Raw genomic sequence first — 18,205 nt, forward strand, 5'->3', positions numbered from 1 at the left:
GTGAAGCACTCTGGCAGGTGGATCAGCATCATCTGGATCAGCCGCCTGATAAGTCACGAGAGTGCCCAAAAATATGTCTTCTATTTTTACATGGCAGACGGGAATCGGCACACCAGAAAAACGAATCTCAGGAATTAGCCAGCAAAGCCACTTGGCTTGGGTGGCGAGACAAATGCATTTCTGTCCGTGACAACCTTACATAAAAATCGAGATCAGTTTGCGCGCGCAAGTCTAAAACCAGTCTCCATGTTCATGTGTAAAAAAAGCAAATGCCTCAAGTCGAGTGTACCCGAGGTTCCAGCCAAACGCCAGGGGGACGGTGTCTCCGCAAACGCAAATGCTACAAGCATGAGACCCACGATGCATGACAGCTGTTTGAGAGAACATTTTGATGATAATGTGACGCTTGACCTATGTGAAAATAAAGCCCACAATATGTTTAAAGGTGTCATATCAATGTCAAAGTCATCAGAGGTCGTAATAGGTCGCGCTGGGGCAGAGTTGAATTAAGACAAGAAAATGGACGATTTTCCCTTTTTGGAGAATACTAAGGTAAATTTAGGATCAATTTGCCTCATGGATGAATGCATGCTGCAGCGTCTTATGTAGTTGAGCTTAAGTTTCTTCTGCTCATAACCTGCATTCATGTAATATTAGCCCCCTGAAAAATCCTGCCCGCCTGAGTCCACCAACACGGGTATAACGTATTCCAGGCTCCAGACAAACAGTCCAGCCACGCAGACACCAACCACCCCGTCCGGCTCCCAGGTTAGAACCATCGCGGGGTAGCCGCCTGGATCCCGACGTGACTTATCATCCTCGAAACTTCGGCCGACCCCACCCTGATCCAGCGTCATCTCCACCGACAAGCCGATCGCCGCATGAGGAGGGCCTCGACGATAGCGCCGATACCAGCTGATGGTAGCAGCCTCCCAGCAGTTCCGACACGAGATAAGACACCACACATGTAACACACAGCGGAAAACTTTTATGTGCTATCAAAACTTGTCAGTGCATACACAAATTAAGGTAGCTACAATTTGTTTGGAGTTTCATCTCGAGCATGGCCTCAGCCAGTGATTTTACCTGCTTGGAGCTTAAAAGAAGCACACGTAGTGTGAGATAAGTAAAATTACAGGTACCAAAAATGTCCACCGATGCGTTCTGCCATTTTGTGCTTATCTCGAAAAGCCGTGAAGGGGACAGATCCTCCTCGCCCTCCTGGCGGAACCAGGCTCAAACTCTGTGTTCAGTTCTAAAACAGGCTTAACCACCCAAATATGTTGAGCTTGTTCAATTTACATGTTATTCGAGGCAACAATCATGGCATGAAAATATTTTCTATTCTATTGGGCACTACCAAAATTACGTAAGTTGTTCAGTGCATTAGCGAGGAACATTACTCACATAGATAAGACAGTAGTATTAGCTTTATTCCTTGGAAAAACCAGGAGAATAGAAATATAGTTAGGTTGATATTTCGGCAATACGCCTTTCTCGAAACAATAGCAGAAGTGAATTCGCCTCTGCTATTGCTTCGAGAAAGGCATGTTGCCGAAATATCAACCTAACTATATCTCCACTCTTCTGGTTTTTCCTAGGAATAAGGCTAATACTACTGTCTTATCTCTGGGTATTACCTAGCATCAGGATTGGGTACCATTAACTACGTTTTACTGGAACTGCAAAAGTCATGAAAACTAGCTTACAGGTCAGGTCCCAGGTCTTACAGGTCCCTCGAACTCGGCGGACATGGGCCAAAAATTATTTCATAATGACGATAACGTCCAAGGTACCTATGTCCAAACAACGCTTTCGGGTGTGCGATGAAGTGAAAAAACACAAAATCGCAGACCTATCTGCGTTCCAAAGCTATAGTGTAAGGCCAAGCGCAAAGATCGAAGGGGTGTTAAACATGTGATGGGTATTGAACCAGAAGGTACGAAAACATCGTTCGCACCCGGACGTACGATTCAAAGCATGGAAAGCTGCACATCATCAGTTTTCACTTTTTTAAGAAGCATGTAATCTGCATGGCTTCTCAGCACGTGTCGATCTCGTTACCTGCCACCCGGTTTTAGCCCTAGGCACTGAACTGAAAACATTTAACACACTCGAACACTTGGGAATGCCGCCCGGTGGTCACTTGAATAGGTGTCTGTAACGTCGTATAGTTGGTAAAGCAATTCAATTTTGGCAAAGGTGATGGACACTCATTCAGGTGGAAAATCTGTGCCTATCATTGCAAATGCTTGCAAAGAATACACTTCTTCTGCAAAGAGATTGTTGGGATAAGGGAGAATGCCCCGCTATCCGAGGATAGAGGGAGACACGTACCCCGTCTTCCGGCGGCGCCGCACCCGTAAACAGTGAGAAAAGCTGTCGGGAAAATTATTCGCGGAACTTAGGATAGCGCAAAAATGCGTCGGCTACGGCAACGTCTGGCAGATCCAAGCTGCAATCACAAACTTGAATTTTGTGATTGAGCACCACTTATGGACCAGCGTGCCCCACTGGCCAAGGCTGAGGAAAATGGAACCAAATTTTTCAAACACGATTGGTTTGAAAAGATGCTGGCCAAAGCAGCAACATACAGCAAAAACAACAACAATTACCTGCAAATTTGGGAGGGTCAAAAACATAGTTTCTCCAACACAGATTTGTTTTAGGAAGGGCAGCTAACTACTTTGCCCCCCCCCCCCCCCCTCCTTCCACGGAGCCGCTAATCATTCCCGGGTACTACGGCGAGAGTTACTCTAAGCTAACATACACATGTTTAAGCTAACATAATTTAAGTGCATGTTAGCTCCCGCCAAGCCTGGACACACATGTCCATTTATCTTTATCTACACCACACAGATATGATATGAGGTGCGCAAATCTCTTGCTCAAACACAAAGTTACACATCGTGACACGGATTATAACTGCCTCTTCGAGCACTAACAAGCTCGCGGCCGGCCGATGGAATGACCCTCACGCGGGTGGGGTCAATTTGACTCCGATGCGATCTCAAAAACTAGGAGAGCTAGAGACACGAAATGCGCGGGGGGGGGGGGGGGGGGTTCGCATGCGAACTCACTTGTGTCAGAATTTAAGGTCCATTGGTCCATCTTTGAGTCAAATAAGACCAAACGGGATCAAACTCAAGATCGATGTCTTCAGCGCCCCCAGACCTCCTAATGGAACCATTTAGAACCTAGATATTTGCTCTAAGCAAATGTTCACTGGTGTCAGTTTCAGGCCGGTAACCATCTTTGACCTTTAGAGGTTCATGACAACCAAATCCCCACGGGAATTCCTTCCATTTTTGAACTTTGACAAGCGCTAAGGATCACGGTAGGCGGTACCCTCCTAAAAACAAAAGCAGCATCAAGAGAATCAAGCAAAGATAATTTTGTATCGACCTTTGGGGGTTAAAGCAAGGATAATTCTGCAAGATACCTGTTCTAAGCAAGGGGTCACTTGTTAATTTAATACCAGTAACCTTGTTTGAACCTTTTGAAGGTCATGACGACTTAAATCATGCAAGACTGCTTCGAGTTTTACATTTGAATAAGCGACAAAGATCGCGCTGGGCAGTATGTTCCAAATGAACAAAATGTTGGCCTGAGTCATTTCAGGTCAGTGATCTATTCTAGCCATTAAAGAGTCCATGGAAGGCGTATAATGCGGTTCATGATATCCACAAATTTGAAATAGGCACCATAAAATACCACATTACAGCAGGCCCCAAACTGATGAAATAGGTTGGTTTCAACCCTCGTCTGACCTTTATACTTGACCCTAGGTCAATGGAATTTGTTCATTCACTTGTGTTGCCCAAGAAAGTATCTCACACATGTATGGCTTCGTTTAACACTCCGCTCGTGCATCAGATTAAACAATTCCCTAGAAATTGACTTCGCTGAATCCATGGCCTGACTTTGACCTATCGTGAGTTAACCACCTTACAAGATACATCTAAATTTGTTATACCAAGTGATCCGCCCTTCAACTGTTTACAACTGTGCAAAATTTGACTCGGTTATCTCGCATCGACCGGAAACCACTCCAGAAAACCTTCGGACGGGGGCGGGAGGGGGTCAATTTGACCCTCCACCCGAGCGTGTTTCAGGTAACTACGTAAGCAAGTACTCGATCAGTTCAGCTGAAAGAAGTGATGCCTGACACAATGGTGCCAACGATCAAACCTGTATCACCTATGACCTATGTCCGCATTTTTGCGATGCAAAGCATCAGCTTCATTGAGAAGATACACACCAGTTTAAGCAGCGATAAACGGTTATCACGATTTTTACCGGACAGTTGTTGAACTGCAAAAGCAGTATGCTTTACTATCCCATGCATGTACTCTGTGTAACGTAGCGTAATTTGTTGTCGATGAAATTGCTCCCTTGGTATGCAGTTTGCAAAAACAGGACCTAACAACTTTGGGGCCTCGAGAATCTTATTGTTGTGCAGTCACTTTCCCAGGGATACTCACCAAAAGTCCTACTTTTTTACCCACGCTTCGCGGCTCTACCGATTCAAAAGTGACAACGCTAGTGTGCACGGCAAAGAAGCTGAGCGTCAAATCCCTGGGTCACGTCACGGCCGACCTCAAGCACACCAAAAAACACATGCGAATGCTTTACACGATGGCGTAGGAGATAGAGGGAGGACATGCAAGGTCACGGGCCGCTACGTGGCAGCGTGCCTGACAGATACGGCACCGCAGATGAAGACTGTGCGAGGCAGAACGGGTCGGCTCACGAACTTCGCTGATGGGAGACGGCCACGCGGGTGCGAGGCACTGGATTCTCGATAAGCTTGCCTGGATCGTGGTGCGCGGCTTACAAAACCGGTGTCCTATCTGTTCTGGCGGTCCCAGCCAGGTCCTGTCTCGAGCTGCGCCTGCCGCCGTGTGACGTCGCGTGCATCAACCTAGTACAGCTGAACCAGTTTTCGGTCAAGCGACCACTGCCGGTCTTCTACATTGTTATCGAATCGAGCAAAACCATAGCATATCCTGCATAATGAGGATGATTTGGGCTTTGGGGCGTACCGACTACGTTGGTCATATGGCGCCTATAACCTACTTTTTATCTAACAGGTGCGTGAAAAAGGCGAGGGGCTAATGTTATGTCCGATATATGGCATGACATTGTATGTCTTCAAGACAACTAAAAATGTGACCGTCATTTCCTAAACTCGAATCTTCTCCCAACATAGCATATAGCGTTTGGCGCAAGGACCCTGATCAAAAATGGCGCGTGCGTTCCGAGGCGAGCTGGACACAATCTATCGTGTATCGATCCCCGCAGCTATGACATCGCGGTTGGTCTTCCCCACATAACAGGCATCGGTAAGTTGCGTATGCGTGTCCTATTCTCAGGCGGCCCAGTGTCGCTTCATCCCGCATATCCTGTTTGTTGCCGCTGAGACGCTTCGACCGTTGAACGTGAGACGCCCCGCCAGCCGAGGTGTGAAATTCGCTCGCCTTCGAAGCATTACAATGACGCTTTGTCCACCACTGCATATTTCGCGCAACGATAAGCAACTCTGCTCTTTGTCTAATCGTAGTTTATTCCTGTGTTAGTGACTTAATTCTTACGGATCGGGTCCTGAGATGGGAAAACATTTTTTGGTCCTGTTCTTGTCGAAATTAAATGCATATACATATACGCAAATACAGCAATTGAAAACGTGCATAAATTCACGGATACATACATAACACATACAGACTTACATCATGCATACGTGTGCACATACATACATACACGCATTCGTACATACATACATACATGCATGCATGCACGCGTACGCGGGCGTCGATTTGCTTTCTTTGGTAGGGCACTGACACCCGCAGTGTCCAATTCGCCCCCTCCAGGTCAGGTGAAAAGGCATTGCTGTGTTAATCTGTCCGGCAATATGTGCAAGCTAACAAGCCACATCGATGGGGAGAACGAGGCTACAAAGACTTTCAAAAGCTTTAAGACATAGGCCAGTTAGTCTTAATGTCGTTTAAACTTCAAACTGACGTTTAACATTTAGCCTTCAAATTGGGTCGCAAAGATCAAACCTTCATTTAACTTGACCTCGGGTGACCTGAGCTTACAAATGCCACTAGGACAACAGTAATGCACTTCATTGTGATATTGACAGCATATGAGATCTAGAAAACATTTTTGGAGCTCATTTCCTCAGAGAAATCAGATATGACGTCCCACCGCGGTGGGCCGTACTGCGGTGGGTGCACCGGTTACAGGGCGATAGCTAAATGCAGCTACACTCTGATGTGGTTTTCCCGTACCTAAAAATTGTCTGTTTAGTAGTCGGACCTGTCCTGGTATTTCAGCCGATGACATTGGCGAGCTTGTGCTGATTTCTGGTTTGGTGACTGCGAACAAAGCGTTTCGAACAAACCGAAACTACTTTGCGCAGATGTTAGCCGTCGTGAACAGTGCTGCAGGCCCTGTAGTTTCATGAACCGATCTCTACCAGTCTAGGCCACCGTACGTAAACTACACTAGAGATGTCGAAAAGCGTGACAGAAGTTGCCTTTAGGTCAGTTGCTGATGCAGCGATGGGTCGGACAGCGCTGAACTCGCTTAGTGTTGTGTGAACGCTAGGTTTGGTAACACATTACAGCTGGTTTCACGTTTTTGTCTGCTCGGACTGCCGCGGTCTGACGTCCATTTGCAAAGACGACCAAAAACGATATCATGATGTGCGCTCGTGATCATCGGACCGCCTGTGAACATGGACCAACACTCGGGTTAAGTGCCAGGTCAACGCCGGGCCGCCGAGATCTGGGCTAGTTTCCGCCCGCTGGGATCTGGGCTAGTTTCGGGCCGTCGAGATCTGGGCTAGTTTCGGGCCGTCTTGCGTACCTTCTTCGCCATTTGCTGACATAAACGGGGATGTAAGTTTCTAAAATCAGTTACGAGCCGAAAAAGTCAGAAAACCGGAAGTCCGAGCCGAAAGCGGAAGCCTAAGCTAAAAGACTAAACTATCCCGATTTCCCGTCTAATTTTGGCCCCATTAAGTTGCGTACCAGCTGTCAAATAAAACACCTTTTTACAGGTGACAGCTTCCAAAGTTGTTTTGATGCTGATAAATAACAAAAGACGTTGTTTCAGTTTGTCGATGGCGACCCATCAATGCGTGCCAACAGCCGGGGAAGAGCATTAAAGACGACCAGCAACGAAAAGACCCTTGAAAGTATACTAAATGACACCCCTGGATGTAAGGATTCACGATCCCAGGACATGGTAAAACCCACATTATACTCAGATTAAACGTACCGGAAAATCACGTCTGATCGAACTATTTACGTTTAAACCCCTACACACATTTATTCAAGTAGCAAAGACCTGTAACCTGTAGGTACGCGGTACCCACTTCGTGTTGCTGAAAGTACATGAACATGTGATCAGTGTCTGCAAAGACGTTGGCTTCTGAAAAACGTACAGATGAGCTGCACAGATTCATTTGCCTAATTTTGCGGCGTTCTTACTGTTCCGCTTTCGCTTTCTGGGCCTACAGCGTCTCCCAGAAGCACATTCGTGACAAAACGCTTTAGATTCAAAATAAATATTCAAGCAGCTGCAGCGGTGTCTACTAAAACGGAACTGCCTTCAGTCCAGGACTTTTTCATTCCGTTTTTTGACTGAACTATCGCGTTCAAGCCAAGGCCCGTCTTACCTGACCGTATCCCCTAGCTTCCAACGCGAGACGGGGGCGACCACTCTGACATCTGGCGGAGCCTGTTGGTACTTGCGACGACAGCGACCGCCGAGTTCGCCGCAGAACTCTGCAGCAAACGATAGGCAGAGGTAACTTGAATCCATGGATCACTGCCAACGACGTGGTTTGAGCTGCAGTCCCACCGTTATTGGCGGTTGCATTTTGAGCATGTTCGCATTTCTGTGTATAGACCAGCGACACTGCCGGGCGAAAGAGGGGGCAAAAGAAATTCAGGCAGGTCAACTCAGACGACTCTCTGCCCTGCCACGCGGCAGCAGGTTTGCCCCGTAGTTCCAGGGGATAGTGCGACCTCCCGGCTTGACCTACTCAGCCCTGCTGTGCTGGCCGCCGGTCCCGGGATCTTTATTCCAGATCAAGACGTGACAAGCCAGCCGCGAATAAGCCCAAACGCATCCTCTTTCGAAGGAGGCGGCCGTACGCCCGGGCCGACACTACAGGCATTCGATGCCGCTTCCGAGGATACCGACAGCGCAGAATGACGTTCAGGCGCACGAGCGCTTGTGTGAGTTTTCCAGGTAGTCGTGCCGCATTCCAGTAGCACCTGCTTGAAGTACAGTACAGTAGTACAGTAGCACCTATTTGAAGGACAGGTCTACTGGCTTCAGGGTAAGGTGGGTTGCTGAAGTGTTGCGGCGAAAGGTGCCCGTACGTACTGTGACGTCCGTGCTGTGTAAAGAACTAGGTCGTAAAGTTTTTCTTTTACATTTAAAACATTCAGTACAACAAAGCAACGACAAACGTGATGCCATACACGCGCATTGGCGGAGTAATCGTGCCCTTTTTGGGCAATCGTGGCCTTGAGAAAACCCGACCAGACGATTAAATCAAAACATTTTTCGCATTCCAAAGCATGCAACCAGACAGCGTCTCCCAATTGGTGATTCAAATGAAATGAGAACAAAATAATTACCAGATTAAAACATCCACCAGCTCTCTACATCCCGGCTCCTCTCAAACTGTTGAGGTATATTAGGGGAATGACAGTCACGGGACCATTCAGCCACATGCTCAGCCACACTCACTAATCTCCGACATCCAGAACCTCCAGCTCTCTATTTGGACGATGGAGGAGACTATGTATCGTGCGAACTCGTGCCGATGTGACACAGTCGCCCGGCCCAGTGACACCGTGCGAACTCGTGCCGATCTGATACAGCCACCCGGCCCAGTGACACCGTGCGAACTCGTGCCGATGTGACACAGTCGCCCGGCCCAGTGACACCGTGCGAACACGTGCCGATCTGATACAGCCACCCGGCCCAGTGACACCGTGCGAACTCGTGCCGATGTGACACAGTCGCCCGGCCCAGTGACACCGTGCGAACTCGTGCCGATCTGATACAGCCACCCGGCCCAGTGACACCGTGCGAACTCGTGCCGATGTGACACAGCCGCCCGGCCCAGTGATCACCTATTCGATTCTCCCCTCAGGCCACACACACCGCGGGTGTTAATGGTCGACAATGATCGCTAAACCTTCCACGCGCACATTCGGGTGTTATGCCGTCCACTTCGGCCTCCTAGACAGGGAGGAGAGGGGAGGGGTGACAGTTTTCACCCATAGGCTCCAGAAGCAGTCAGCCGGACTCTGGGCGAATCGCCAGCGTCATCTCAAGGACGAATTGTCAAAAGCTTGACTTAGGTATTATTGTGAAGCTCTTCCGGTTAGGAGGTGGTAAGAAGATGAAGAGGTGGTAAGGCGCTAGCACCAAATCCTCCCCGGGATCGACGGGCACATGAAACAGAAGCGTTGAGTTCATTATCCTTTCAGCCGCCCATAACGGCGTTGTCGACCTCGCGCCTCGACTTATGCCCGTTGAGAATGACTCCCAGCGCTTTCCTTTCATCCTGATGCTCCTCTCCCATGCACCCCTGAGTCCGGATCAGCAGGGGAATAAATGACCACTTGATTCCGTCGATGGCCAAACTTGCACACATAAACTCTTGATCCAGACACCGTAAATACTGCTTCAGCTCCCTATCAGCAGCGTGTAGGTTAGCACCAGTCTGATCACATTTCCCGCACCTTTCCACGGCGAGCTTGGAATCGTGCTATCGCGATGAGATTGGCATCAGTGTGTTAACTGTCGATGAGCTCAATGTGCACGGCTCGGGTGGCAAGGCAGCGGAACATTACTCCCCGCAGTTTCACCGTGGACCACCCGCGAGACAACACCTGGGCCGAAATAACCCACGCCGGTGACACAGAATGCTCCGACCATCCTTGTCACTCGCTGTGCGGCAAGTGGGGGGGCCACCGGAGGTGTCCTTGGGGCGCCCAACCTGTAGCGGCAGTCTCGGCATTCTGTAACCGAGAGAATGGCACGGGCACCCAGCAGCGTTGGCGCAGCTCTGAACATGGCGCGGCCATGGCTCGTTGACCCATCTTCTCATGGATGCGCTGTTTCAAGTTTCGTGTACAGTTGATGGCGAGGTACGATAGGTGGGAATTTTACCGATGGGATGAGCTCAAGGGAGTTCTGAATCCTGTGTCAAGACATCTATCAAGACTGGTGAGAGTCCACGAAACGTGCTGTTTATTTGAACGGATAAATTTGTAAATAGTTTGGGTAAAGTCAAAAAACTTCATGTAGGTACCTGCAAGCTACAGATCTTTCAGTTTACTGCTTGTGTAAATGTATGCAGGGGCTTACACGCAAATGGTTCGACCAGAGACGTGATTTTTCGGTACGTTTGATCTTGGATAGAATGTAGGTTTCACCGTGTCATGAGATCGAGAAACCTTACGTCCGGGGACATTGTTTACTATACTTTCCCGGGTCTTTTTCTTTTTAGTCGTCTTTACTGGCGTCGACCCCCACCCTGCTGACAAATAAAACGTTCTGAATATTTCAGTTTCCTGTTCAACTTCGAAAATGGAAAAATCAGCCACGCAAAGACCAGCGGTCGCAAGAACACACAAAATGACGACTGCCGGTTTCGAACACAGGCTTTCGGAACTGTGCCATACTCAGACGCGATTACTTCTGCTGGCTACTGCGGTAAGATTCTGGTTTGTTCATCATCATTTGAGGAGTCGTAGGCTTTTAATTGCTGCGCACTTTTCTGAAGTCTTCAGACATGTAGATCGCTACTGACGTTCAATAATGTAGCGTTTTAATAAAAGCCCTTGTCTACTCCTGTTCGCGACTCAAACAGTCGACAAAGGGACGACAGAAGGCGGATTTCTGCATTTGAAGGGGTTTTAACTGAGATAGCCGTTTGAAAGATCATTCGTTGTACTTCACAATCCTTTCCTTTCTAAGACTTAAAACCCTAGCGTCTGAGCGAGTTGGCCTCGAAGATGTGCAGGCTTTTTCGTGCAGACTAATTCAAGGTCACCCAGGCATGCGTGACACCATAAAGACGCCACTTAAAGGTGCTGGCTTTCCCCAACTCGAAATATTAAAAAAGGGTGTTGAAAAGAGCAATGAATTGTGTTAAAAAGAATAAAACTCCGAAAAAACACATTTGGAAAGATTAAAACATGGAAAAGCGCCATTAGAAAGTTGAAAGTTTGGAAAAGACGATGTGATGGAAAAGCGACATTCAGTTTGGGGATAATTTTGTTTTTTCAGGCTTGCTACGCGTTGGCTAATGTGATACCTATTTCCTTGCGTTGCGACAAGATCCTGTGCATACTCATTCATCCAGTGTTCTACGTTGAAGACTGTTGTGTCCCAGGAGAGCCACGGTTGTGTCTCAGCGAGCAGCAAAGGGACATTATGGACGTTGGAGTAGAGCAAGAAAAGGCTCCAGTACAAGATAAATTCAGCAAGGTGTGCGTACTATGTCCTGTAGTGGTGCTATCTGTGGGGAAAAGGAGCATGCACTGCTGGGTCTTAGACCAGTTTTCTTTTTAGACCAGTTTTCTCATGTAAATTCCCCAAATTTTCAGGGCTTTTACAATTTGAAAAGTTGTCGGGTAACTGTACGGTTTGTCAGAAAACTTTTCTAAAAAGGCCTTGTAATTCAGCAGAGATGACACTGAAGGTCGGGTGGAGATATCACTCAGAGGCGTAATTGTACAAGTGTGTGTGTGGGTAAGAGGGGGCTAGTGAGTAAAGTATGTGTATTACCCTCAGGTTCTACCAATGAACCAGTTTTACCCAAGATTCGGACCACTTTACGCTTATCAACCCTCGCCCTGATCCACCGTTTTTCACAACGCCGACAGATAAGAGGTCGATTGGACCTCTCCCTAACCTTCCCAAGTAAAGATATAACTTTGAAATAATAATAATGATAATGATAGAAATACAATAAATATAGCATTTAAGATAGACATTACATCATAACTATAAATAAAATAATAAATATAATAAGAATAGAACTTTAAAAACACCAGTGGATATGCCTGGACGAGATCTCGCGATCTATTTAGGTTTTTATATCGTTAAGTCAATAATAGATCTCATTATGTCAGTTAAGAGGAAAAAACCTGCAAATTGCACTTTTCATCTTTATAACATCATGGATACGAGACCCCGCTTCGTGGTGACGCGAAACCCAAACAGGTATGTCCCTCATTAATCCTGAGTGCAATGATGTATTATGTATAATAACGTACCGTGATTTGTGTCGAGCATATACTTATCACTCATGACTCCGTTGTCGCCGGCCCGCCGCGCGCATTCCGCGGCATTGTCGGTTGCCAGCCATCGTCCGCGCCAAGCTGTAGATCGTCGTGCAGTATTCTTCAAAATGTATGATTGCCCCGAATCCAGAAAAGTTAGGAACACGTTTTTGGTGTCACAACACGCGCGCAAAAAATTTGTCCGAAAATGACACTGAAAATTTGGGCGCGATTGAACAGCAAGCCGGAGAGGTATCCTAAAAAAACAGGGAGGGGGGGGCGCATTGACCCCCTGTCTGGGCAATGGCTAAAATTGGGGGCTGGAGCCCACGCTTGTGGTGGAGACGTGGGAGGGGGGGGGGGGGAGAAGAACTGGAGCCACAGCTCAAAAAGAAACTACACTGCTGGTATCAATGAGACTATGGGGTATGTTTGATAATCACGGATGATCCGGATGATGAGCGTCATTGATGATTTGATGATCACGGATGATCCGGGCGACGACCGCCATTGATGATTTGATGATCACGGATGATCCGGGCGATGACCGTCATTGATGATTTGATTATCACGAATGATCTTCCGGATGATCAGTCATCATCCGAATCAGGTATGACCTTCTGGATGGTCGCGCATCCAGTAATGCGGTAAGACTTCGCCACCTTGTTCATCGAAGAAGGTGGCGGAGCAGCAAGGAACCGTAAGTGAGGCGGCGGACTGCAAGCAGCGAGGAACTGTAGCGTGGCAGCTAGACGCTCTCCTGGGGAGATGGGGTCACGCAAATCTGTGCACTTCTTCCGGAAGGTATAGGAAATGACGAAGAGGAGTTCGTCGAATTCGTGGACGCACATCCGGAAGTAGTGCTGTGCACGACCAGGTCTGGCTCACACATCTCCCGCGCGAGTGTGTGGGGGACGATCGGAATCTAAGACAAGTAATTATCTTTCAACTGCTATGCACTGAACCACGCGCTAAACGTCTCGTTTAAGTCCCTCGGATTGCCCTGCATGCATGTACTGACAGACGTCACTATAAAATCGCGGAAAAGCGTGCTGAAAAACAAACACCTCAAAAAAGGCATTCAGGAAAAAACAAAGTCATTTCACGACTTCGTTTTTCATAGCGCATCCACAAAAAAGCGAGCTGATGGAAAAGACGGGTCGTGGAGCCAGGCCTAAATGCTGCCATCTTATTGGCCATGGGAAGTTCAAGGCCAAGACAAATACAATCATTGAGTTGTTCGCGTCTGGCGTGCGTGAGCAGGATATCCGGAAACAATGGATTCAAGAAGCTTTCAACCAATGATATGCATTCAGTGCAAATTTCAAACACGGATCACTTTTTGTGCTACATAATGCAGGAAGTTGGAAATTAGTGCTAGTTCTTACGGAAACAAGACTTGTTATCCAATAATTAGGAATGGTGGCTTAACCGAACGTGCGAATGCTATTCAACACTATCAGACCACGGCTTAATATGCAAGAACACCACGAAAAAGGGCCAAAACTTGTGCCCATAGCGATATTGAGTTTTGTAAACGCCGCACCACTTAGCACGACACCTTTCGTAAAGTTGAAGTACTACAGGTGAGCCAGCGCGTTCAGTAGTGTGACAAGTTTGCAAGGCTAGTTTGGCAGCCCCTCAGACGTTACGCAAACGTTTCATGACGCAATCAAACGATGACGTTTTGTATAACACATTACTAGATAGTGAAGATTTGTTTTCAGGAGCGGTCTTCTGCACTTAAAACAATGCCAATAGTTACAAGCGATCTTATATAACCAGACCTGACACTTGCCTTAATACCTTCAAATATGGAACATTTCCCTTCACATATTACCATCTCCAGGCTAATTGCATGCGGGGACAAAGTACACTGGGTTGGGCGTGCAAAGCCTTTCTTAAGCGTGTCTGCCATCCTCAAGAGGGTTTGGCACCCAATTAACAAGGCTTACTCTGTTTCAATGAGAAAGGCCTTGAACGAAGGCAGTGCTGCTTATTTTCGGCTCTTTTTCTACGAGATTCTCAGGTCTTAGATGACAAAGAAGGCGCCGCCTCTTCAGTCCGCTCACCTTGTGTTTTTAAGATCATTGTGTCGAATTCCAACCACATTGGGTGCAGCATCGACAGGGAGGGGTCGAACATGCTCAACCGGCATCACCGCGGTGTTACACGCTGGTCGAATACCGCGTGCCGGCACAGCATGCCGATGAGGAACGGCCTCGCCCATCTGTCACGTGATCTGACGTCATCACTATGCACCCGTAGCCTTGTGCGGGCTGCAGCTACGCTCATTCCGGTGCCCCTGCGACGATGAAAGTCGGTAGGAGCCTATCGCCCGAGCGCGCTGAAAGGTTGGCCTCGGCTGGTCAGATGGCATCAAATCGTGACGCGGTAATTCAATTCTTTTTTTTAAAGATTGACGCAGATTGCCGATTCAAGGGCCGGTATCATGAGTTTTCTAACAGGCCGCATCAACCCGTTCCATTATGGCGCTTGTCCGTCTGAGAGCATGTTCCGTCGCGATAACAGTAAACTTGTAAATATATTAACTATGAAATGTGAATCATGTATCAAAATTAAGTATACAAATATATAAACTTCAAGTTAAAAGACTTAAGATCAAAACATTTTTGTACATTCAGTTGTTTTTGCTCACTAAGGCGTCCATAATATCTTTCAGACGAATAGTGTGCGCAGTTACAGCGAATTTTAAAATTCCTGGTAACGTTTGCATCCGTTCAAGGAAAGCAATGTGACCAGACATCGATATAGGATTATTATGAAATAAAATCAGATGAAATGTGTATGCCTGTATGAATTTAAACACATCCGAGTGGTGTACTCCAAAAACAGCGTGGATGACGCACGCAGAATAAAACAATCACAAACAATGCACACAAACATTGCTACCTAACCGATGTAACGAACTAAGGCGCATAAAAAACTCACCTGTTAAAAAAACTACGCTTCCTTCCCTGTTGGCTTAGGGAACATTTTGAAAGGTTCTGGCCGGGCGGTAGATAACATTGCCGCCGTCCGGGTTCGGTGCTGATACCTGGAAAGGCTAGCTCACCGCCCTACCTCGCCCTATCTCGCCGCCGTCGAAACATCTGACCTATGCAAAGCGGCGACCAAGGTCGCTCGGTGGCCTGTGGGTGATGGTGGTTTTGAAGAGGCCAAGCGCGCGGGACATTACGAAGTACCGGGCGGGAAATCGGTTTAGCGCGCCGAAGACGTCTTCTACATGTTCGCATCCTCCAGACACTACGATCGAACGGAAGCGCGAACGTGCGGAGGTTGGGCAGCTTCTGGAGGCGCGTGTGGTGGATAGGGCAGTCGTGCTCCCACACAGTGCGATGTAGTAGCGTACCGGAGGTATAGCCCGGGCCGTTTGCGAGTGTCGGCGGTGCACCATGAGGAGGGCAGCCCTTGGCATGGTTCGAACCGATCGGCATCCCCATACTTCACCGTTAGTTGGTTCACACTTATATCGCAAGTAAGTAGCCATTGATTTTGACGCTCAATTTTTTCCGCACATTATCTCGTCAACGTTTCGTCAAAAGCAAACCCTCACGGAGCGTAAAAATTATATATATATATATATATATATATATATATATATATATATACATATAAGCACGGCACATCTGACTCGACGTTCTTTTTAGAAAATCGTTAAATCATCCGAATTTATCGTTGCCTATCATCAGAAATCCTGTTGAGAAAGGTTCCTACGGATCTTCGTAACGCTCCATTAGTACTGCTAACGTTATCAGACAACGTAATCACAACTACACACAAGAACAATAGACAAAATATAATTTTTTTTTTTGATGACGGAAAACGATTTAGTCGGAGCTTCGAATCCTTATGCGAAAAGAAAGTCACTGTCAGATATGGTCATGTTCAATGAAACATGCCTCAAGGAAAACCTGCTTCCTAACTTCACTAATATATACATGTGTGCGTGCGTCTTTGCGTCTTTGCGTACGTGCGTGCGTACGCGTGTGCGTGCGTGTGTGTGTGTGTATGTGTGTGTGTGTGTGTGTGTGTGTGTGTGTGTGTGTGTGTGTGTGTGTGTGTGTGTGTGTGTGTGTGTGTGTGTGTGTGTGTGTGTGTGTGTGTGTGTGTGTGTGTGTATGTGTTTCACTCCACCATTCAACACACCGATGCACGGCTCTACGCCAATGGTCACACGTAACGCGATTGGCTAAGCCGCGAGGCTTCTGCGAGCCGCACCGCTCGATACGAGTCACGATTACCCACGAGCTCATGGCCCTTCATACTTGGATGTGGAGAAGCCTCTGTTTGCCTCCAAGGGACACGCAACGCCGGCGGTCTGCAGGGTAGGCACATGACATAGTCAGCCAGTCCCAGGGTTGTCGAAATCTGACGACAAAGGATCGGGTGGCGCAAGGATAAAATGAATCTGACACCTATTCCCCATCCCACTCATTTTCCCTGGCGCGTCCAGTGCCAGCCCTCACCAGTTCCTCGGCATGCGTACCGGCGGTCAGCCCGCGGGCCGACCGCTAAAAACAGTGTCTAGGGCGGGGCAGAGGGGCCATGACGCGCCTCGGCGGGCTTAACATCCTTCTCATTGACCACACACACACACGGCTCTTTGGAGTCGCCAATGCTCAAACTGGAGTTTGGCATCCGTACAAGCATATGTACGAAAACTCGTAAAGAACAGTGTCCAAGTTTCAACGCTCAACCCGAAACTGTTTTGTGATTCAAGGCCGACAAGCACAGGACGCGTTTTCTGGCGCTGGCCACCCGCTGGAGGTTTAATGACGTCATGCCAATCACAGGCTGAGTTAAACCGGTTCCACTTTGCGCACCGATGGAGACATATCCTTGTAACCTTGTTTTCAACTGCTTTGCAGTGAGGGGACCAGGATTGACCAAAGCACATGACAAAATAACGGAGTGTTTCCGAAGGTCATCGCTCTTTCGTCCACAGCGACGACTACTAGCTGCCCGATTCGATAGCTCACTTAGTTGGAGCGTCTGTCTTCGGACTCTCAGACCCGCAGCACGGTGGATTAGAGCTTCTTTAGTTTTTTTTTTGTCGCTGGACGGCCTTCAGCCAGAGGCCTTCGTCCTGCTTGGGCCATGGTCCTGCGGCGGCCGGGCGTGCATTTAGAGGTTTTTCTTTAAGAAGTCGCGGAGGGACGGTTTGACGGCCGATGGTGGACCTTGAGGACAGCCCTGTTATTCGAACTTACAACAAGTTAAATATCATTTGGGTATGGGCCATATGTATTTAGTAAAGAATGTTATATGCGGGTTAAGCAGTCTTTTGCTAAAATCGTCGCTCAGAAAATTATGAGTACACGTCACTTAACAGCACCCTGCAGGCTGCAGGGGCGACTTCCCACGAGATCAGGACGCTCGACGCTCACCTCGTATGAAAAACGCGCGGGTGCGCGTGAGCAGATCTGCGGCACCTCGCTGCCTGAGGATGCCAGCATCACCTGTCGGAGGACGTCAACAAAACTTCAGATGGAGCAGCAAAAATCGGACCTGTGCGAGATCGCAAACATGCATTGGGCCGCTCATTATGCATGCATGCACGGCGTACATTAAGTATCTCATGTACAATACACCATGCACATTAATCTCCCTTGCATTTTACTACTTACACAGGTGAGAAATTCAACCACATTTGCGATGTGCATATTGCTTGAGACACTGAGCTGATTCCATGTTTCCACATTACCCGTTCTTTATAATTGCCGCATTAGCTACCGAGCAACCGCCGGCCACGTGAACAATGATTCTCCCGATTCCCAGACACGTACGACATCTGACAACCTGGAGAGCCTCACTGCTTACAGCGCGCCGCTACGGCGCTGCCAGGGTCGAATTTA

This window comes from Pollicipes pollicipes, unplaced genomic scaffold (assembly GCF_011947565.3).
Source record: "Pollicipes pollicipes isolate AB1234 unplaced genomic scaffold, Ppol_2.1 Scaffold_7262;HRSCAF=8765_pilon_pilon_pilon, whole genome shotgun sequence".
Taxonomy (NCBI): Eukaryota; Metazoa; Arthropoda; class Thecostraca; order Pollicipedomorpha; family Pollicipedidae; genus Pollicipes; species Pollicipes pollicipes.